General features: G+C 38.6%; 1 protein-coding gene across 1 annotated transcript in view; it reads left to right on the top strand.

The window, feature by feature from the left end:
* DSCAM (Down syndrome cell adhesion molecule) overlaps positions 1 to 6971 on the top strand; it is a 413163-nt gene that overhangs the window by 232903 nt on the left and 173289 nt on the right.

The following is a 6971-nucleotide window of genomic DNA, read 5'->3' as shown; positions in this document are numbered from 1 at the left end:
TCCATGCTGTTAACCATGGGGCAGGTGGGACTTCTTAAATTCTCACAAGGCCTTATTTTTTTTCTTCACTTTTATGGTAGGATCAATGTATACTGCATCTCTATTTTTCCACCCTCCTGCCTTATTCTTGGAAATGGCCAAACGGTTGTAGCTGAAACTTTCCAGCTGAAATGACTCAGCCTGAGGCAGACACCTGGCCTGGAAAAATACTATCCAAACAAAAGTCAAACTGCAAGCAAATGAAAATAATCTTATAATGAGAAGTGTTGGCAAACAAAGAAAGAGTTTATATTACCCACCCCATCTGTAAGTTTCATATTTCCATTGAAAAACAACCCTTCAAGTGGCAAGATGGCAAAATAATAATAGCAGCATCTCTTCTACAGCATTTTAGTAGATCTCAAGGCATTTTAAAAACAGGAGTGAGTCATTATCTCCATTTTTTTTATTATGTAATTTATAGTAATAGTTTTCTCAGCTACAGTAAAAGCCATCAGTAGTAAATGATGATTTTCTTTTTATCAGTCTCATGGGACACACTTCTCATGTAAACAGCCTGCTGCTATTCACACTTCTCTGACAAATTAATTGAAAAAGAAGCCCCTGAGAGGGAAGGGTGCAGCATCATTAAAATAAAAAGTGCAGTGTTCAAAAGGACTGTTCCTGATCTTGTAGAGCTTATATATCTCATTGATTTAGAAGGCTCCTCATTGCCTTATGCCAAAGTGATAGCACTTCACCTGTTGTGAACCACGCAAAAGAATTGTACCAGCCTGTTTCTTTTTAGAAAACAAGCAAACTAAACCGGGGCTATTTCAAAATAACTTCATGTTGCAACTATTTGAATAGATTCTCCTCATCTTTCCTGGGAAGTATCTAGCTTTTTCTAATATATAAAATGTTACTGGTGGATTTTCATTGCAGATCAGTTCAGGGAGGGCTGGTTTAGGTAGTGAAAAATATGTAGGCACAAAAGGGAAAAAACATCAGGGGAAATCTTTCAAGGGTTCGTGGGACCACGGTGCATGCTGTCATCAAACAATCTGCTAATCTGTTTATGCTTCAGCCTGTGGCATGGATTATGGCAAGTGTAAATTCAGTTTCGTGCACGTATCTAAGATGTAACTTCTTATCTGTCCTACTGACTGAACCTTGCCAATAATTTGAGTCAGAAAAAAATGCTGGCCTTGATGTCCTTCAGATACTTCTTTCATTATATCACTTTCTGCCTTTCTTTCACTCTCCCATGCAATACCTTTTTGGATCTCTCCAAGCTTGTTGCAACTTATTCAGGAAGATTCAGATCTCTCAAAGTGACTGGAGCTGTCATATGCAGGAATCACGCAAGGGCCATGTGGTGAGAATGGATGAGAAAGTCCAGTCGTGCAAAAGATCCTGCAAAAATCCACTTAACAGTCATTCTCAGGTCACATAATGGGCATGGAGACTTGTTACGGGGAGCAAGCAGTGGCAGCAGTCTGATTTAAGGGAACATGCACTTTGATAGTAATATCTCCCATGTGAGAACCCCAGCATCTAACCTGTAGAAGTACCTGAAGAAAAGACTAAAACAGTCTGGTATTCAATATGTGAGACTTGACAGGTCTGTGTAATTTTTTTGCCATTCAGCATACAACAACTCAAGTTTAGCCTTGCATTAAAATAGCTGACTTACATTTTTTTAAAAGCTCACAAGTCTCATGTGGATGCTGCAGTTCAAGTGTCTCATCTTGTAGCAGTACACTTCTAATATACTAATGACTTCACCTCTGACACTGCAGAAAACGGTCACCCAAAATGTATGTTAAAGTTGTTTCATTACTATCCTAGTCTTCATGATGAGGAATTAGTATGTACAAATATAAAACCTTTCCCGTAAATCTCAAATAAAACTCACTGGTTTTGTGCACAGTCTTACATCTTTCAAACACAATTTAAGGATGTGTTTATTTACAAATTATGTAAACAATATGAAATGAGCCTTAATACTTGAATAAGAGCCACAGCTAAGGAGTTCAAGACTAGCTGTATATTGTGCTTGGGTTTATCAAAAGCTAGACCTCTTGTCTATTACAATGCGGCTTTATTTACTTTGGTTTTGGAAGAAGGCATGTTCTTGCTCTTGTTTGTATGTATTTTGTCAATTATATTTGAAATATTTTCTTATTTATTTGTTAAAATCGCTCTTAAAATTTTAAGCACTTTACTCAAGGTAGTGTGAGCTATTAGTAGTGTGTGTGTAAGTACATATAGAAAGCGAGACTGTGCATGCACATGATAGTGCAGGTCTAATTTCAAATCAATGTGTATAATACGTAGCACGCAAAAAAAAGACAGTATCAACCCTGTGGAAACAGAAGGGTGATATAAAATCAGCTGCTTATGTACAGTCCTGGGATAAAGGTGAAAGGGAAGCTAGCGTGAAATCAGTCGAACTACTCATGGGAATGATTTTCAGAGCCGGAGATCATTCTGTTAAAGTCCTATTTCACCTAAATCTGGAACTTTTGGCTCTAGTTATTTAGTCGGTTTCAACATTTCACAGTGTTACCTGAGGGCAAAGATCACTTTAGATCACGTAGGGGTTAAACAAGGGCAATAGCTCTGGACCAGGTTCCAAAATCATAGTAAAAATAACTAATAAGTGCTTCTGGATACCTAGCCTACAAGTGAGGCTTCTTGTCAAGGCAGCACTTTGACAATAAAGGTAACTGTTTGTTGTATTAATATACTCTTGCAGTTGCTATCTCATCTTCAAATTAAGAACAGGGAACTCAGCTTCCCACCATCCTAGGTTTGCAGGGTGCTTCATATGATAAGGGCATGCACTATTCCCCTCACAGTGGAGGCTGAAAGGAGGTGGTTTGATAGATGGATGAGACATGACATAAAAGCACTCTTGGTTTCTACACAACATTTTACATCCTCTCTTATTTTGGAGGAGCTCTCAGAACAGCATCAGGAAGCCTGTGAGCTACCAGTGTTGCATTGCAGGAAAGGGGAGTGGGGACTAAGGCGAAGGGTGAAGTTTCTTTCATAAGCTCCTCTGGGAAATATGCACCACAGCATTTGCTCTTCCACACTCAGCGACAGTTCCTGATAAAATACCACAGCTTGTTGTGGTAAGATTTTGAAGATGTTTGAATACAGGCTTAATTTTGGTAACTAATGAACCTACAAGTAGAAGGAATGTTGTGCAACAGCAGAGGCATTACAGGGATTAGTTTGGTTCTTTTTTTTTTCCAATTCATATATAAATAGAAAGGCCTGAAGAATATAACAGTATTGCCTCTTTTCAAGACAGGATACATTAGCACACAACAAGGGAGCAGGGTATGAGGCTTGGCTAGTAAATGCCATTAACAGGTAGTTTGATGAATGACTTGCCCCACTAATAAGGCTCAATACATACAAGAAGCAGAAAAATCCAGTGCTTCAGCAACTGTGTGCAATTGCTCAGGCCATCACCCACCAAGGGATGGAGCTGTTCAGGAGAAACAATCGATGGCTGATAAAACTTACAAATGATTAGACTGTGGGTAGGGTTTGTGCAGAGACAAAACAGTTTTGGCTTTTGTACTCCCAGTGCATGAAATCTAGGGTCACACGGTAGCCTTAAGAGGCTACGTAGTTTGGTGGTTATTACTTTGCATCAGCCACTGGACCTGTGTTGTGAGTATTCACTGCCAAAGGTATTTTATATTGTGGGCACAGCTCCTGCAACAGTGTTGTTGCAAGAAAATCCATTAGGGAACCGTTTCTAATGGTAAAGCAGAGGATGACTTTCATTTTACTATGCAGAGCCACAGGACAGGAACAGCATGTTCACAAGGCTGCTGCAGGAGACAGGCTGTCTGCAGGATACTGTTTTAGTGAATCATCTCAGCAGTTTCTTCCAATATAAATCCCATGGAACGGAGGGCAAGAAATTAAGGATGTTCCTCTGCTAATGGAGAGCAGCATGGAAGCCCTCCTTGCCCTCCTTTACAGTAATCTCCCAGAGGTACAGAAGACCTTGCTAGGGCACAAAAACATAATTTAAATCTTCCTGCATTAGCACTAATGAGGCTGGCCCATGCTCCTCTTAAACAGACGCTTAATTCAAGCACTCATCAATAAAGCATTCCCAAGACATTGCACTTCTTTGCATGAAGCAGAGATTGTCACTCGTTTGCCCATTGTGGGTAGAGGAAGAAACATCCCTTCCATGTACACAAGCACACATACACATACAGCCCTCTCTCTATATGGTTAACATTTAACATCTTATATATAAAATAGCATAATTTAACAAAAAAAATCAAATACAAGCTCTGAAGTATGGTCGAACTAAAGCTACGTATGGGGAAGGAGAATACTTCAACACACTGAAGTATTTTAAACACATTTTAAATACATCTGTCCTACTGTAACTTTTCTCTCTCAGAGTTAAAGTAATATACATCCCTCTTATTTTTTTAGTGCTGTTTGGCAATGATACAGTTTTAGTTTACAAAAAAAACCCAGAAAACACATGCTGGTTAATCAAGCTTGATATTTTCTTCTGTCAGGGATATATGTCAACTTTTTACTGCAGAGATAGATGTAGAGATCTATATATATGTGGAAACTTTTGTATTTCAGAAATTATTTGCCTGACTTCAGGTATGCTTTATTCTATGTTTTAAATAAGTGATTTTTTTGTGATTGTTTCCTTCTTCAAACTAGCATGAAGAAAATTTATCTGCTATGTTAGATCACCAGGAACTGCCTTTATCAGCCGAAACTCGTACATGCTGTAGCTGAAAAACATTCTTCAATACTTCAAAGTTATCACTAGACTATTTACTTTTTTTGAAGTACTGATTTTAAATTACACACTGGTTTTTAAAATAAGCTCCTTGTCAGGACTGCAAGCTGCTGCAGGTTGAATATACATTGTATTTTATGAAGCAGAAATAAACGTTGGCTTCCTCTGTACCTTAAAAACCAGAGTAGAGGGAAAATGTGCTGTCTATAAATATTTTAGACAATTTCTGAAATGCTCTGCAGGCTGCTACTTAAATTTTAGATTTGATAAATGCAGCCTTGCAATCAATATTTTCTGAAAAGTACTTCAATGTGACCTAATGATCTTGCTCCCTGTTTTCTTCACCAGGGAGATGGAGAGTGAAGATGCACATAATAATCCTTGAGCAATATGTCGTCTGACTTTTGATATCATTTTGTCCATGAAAGATTGGTTGAAATTTGTTGCACACTCAGCAGAAAATACAGAAGCAATTTGCCACCCTGTTGTGAATTTTAGTATATCTTTCAGTAATGATGCCTGAGACTAAGAGAAGGGTTTGGGCAGAAATGTGCTAGCCAACACAGTAAGGGGGGCACTTGGCATTTAGCAGATATTTGCACTCATCAAGGGGAAAGGTTATGTCAAAACCTTTTGACAGTCTCATTCTAAAAATTTCTCATTTCCACTTACTTATATTATAAACTCCTTGTCAATAAATGCTAAGAGAAATTTGGCCTTTTTCTGCTGATGTACAAAGAATCCGAAATATCTCATGTGAATGCATTAGCTGCACTAAGGTGCAGGCAGGCAGATTAGAAGAGGCAGGCAGACATTTTGCCTCACTTTGTGACAGTAGGTCCCCAAGTGAAAAAGCAGTTAATTTCCAGCACTCAAAGTTCAAATAAACACGGTAATTTATACCGAGTTTCTTTTTTCTGTATGCCTGATCTACCAGATTTCAAAACACAACAGGACAGGTTTTAGAGATTTGAGAGATGGCAGTCAGGAAAAGGCATTACAGTCTGTGAGAAAAATTGATTGCAGCGGCACTTCTCACAACTGCAGACAGCAAGCTGCTCTCGGAAGAAGTCAGGGAAAGCCTGTAAGGATGAGTTGTGGTACCCTGTGCCTGATGTTACCTCTCTGTGGCAGCTGCACATGGTCATAACTTCTCCTCATCAAACGGCACCATGGCTATACCAGAAACAGTGGAGTTAGTATCTGATTTGTGCACTGTGATGTGCATATACACAAACATTTGAACATCCCTTTGAATGACACCTTTGCCCTTTGGGGGGAGTTGGTATTGCTTCCTTAATGATAAACTTTCTTACTCCTGATGGAAGAGCAGCCCACATATGCAATGATCAAAAGAAATGCATTGAACTACCATAGTAATGGTCACAAATACCTATCCCTGCATCCCAGAAATAGGACACTGGCAAAAATGCTGCTGGGGAAGTCAATGGGCTGGTATGCATTGCAACCACTTTGAAGAGTTTTTCTGTTTCTTTCCTGCTTCAGTTCTGGGGAAAACACAGCCTTAGATTTGCTAAAGGGAGAAAGGACAAAAGAAATACAATTAGGTGAAGCCACCAGCCCCGTTTTCTTCTGAAGCTAGCTAATATACAGCTGTATAAATGTTCTGCTGTGGGTATCCTTCAATCTTTCCTGTTAAAGATGTTCAAATGTACTACAGAGTGTATATAAGTAATCTCTCAGGCAAGAATAGGAAAATGCACTCCTATACTTAAGGTACGTAACCTCTAGGAACCTTCTCTTTTGATAAATGAGTATTTGAGCACTGCTTGCGAAGTTGGTTTTACAGTCTTTTCACGAGTGATTGATAGAAACGTATCTTAGATCAATGCCCTGGCTGTTAGAGTGCTCCCCTGAGAAGGGGAGAAGACTTCACATCCTTCGTCTGGGTAGATATTTGATTCTCAGTTTACCAAATTGTTAAAAAATATTCAACCACAACCTAGAGAAAGTGAGGCACCGCCATTAATTCCTGCTTTGTTTATTGAATCCAACCCACTGTTTCCTTTGTTTTTATTAAAAAAAACTGAAAACAAAATGTTTTCTAAGAAGTGGAATTCTTCTCTATGATAGAAGATAAGAGCATTTCTTTCATGGTTTTCAGTTCAGCCACAGAATAATAAGTAAAAAAAAAAAAAAAAAGAGAAAGAAAAAAACATTT

Source organism: Pygoscelis adeliae, unplaced genomic scaffold, assembly GCF_000699105.1.
Source record: "Pygoscelis adeliae isolate BGI_AS28 unplaced genomic scaffold, ASM69910v1 Scaffold154, whole genome shotgun sequence".
NCBI lineage: Eukaryota > Metazoa > Chordata > Aves > Sphenisciformes > Spheniscidae > Pygoscelis > Pygoscelis adeliae.
This window is presented reverse-complemented; position numbering and strand designations above follow the sequence as displayed.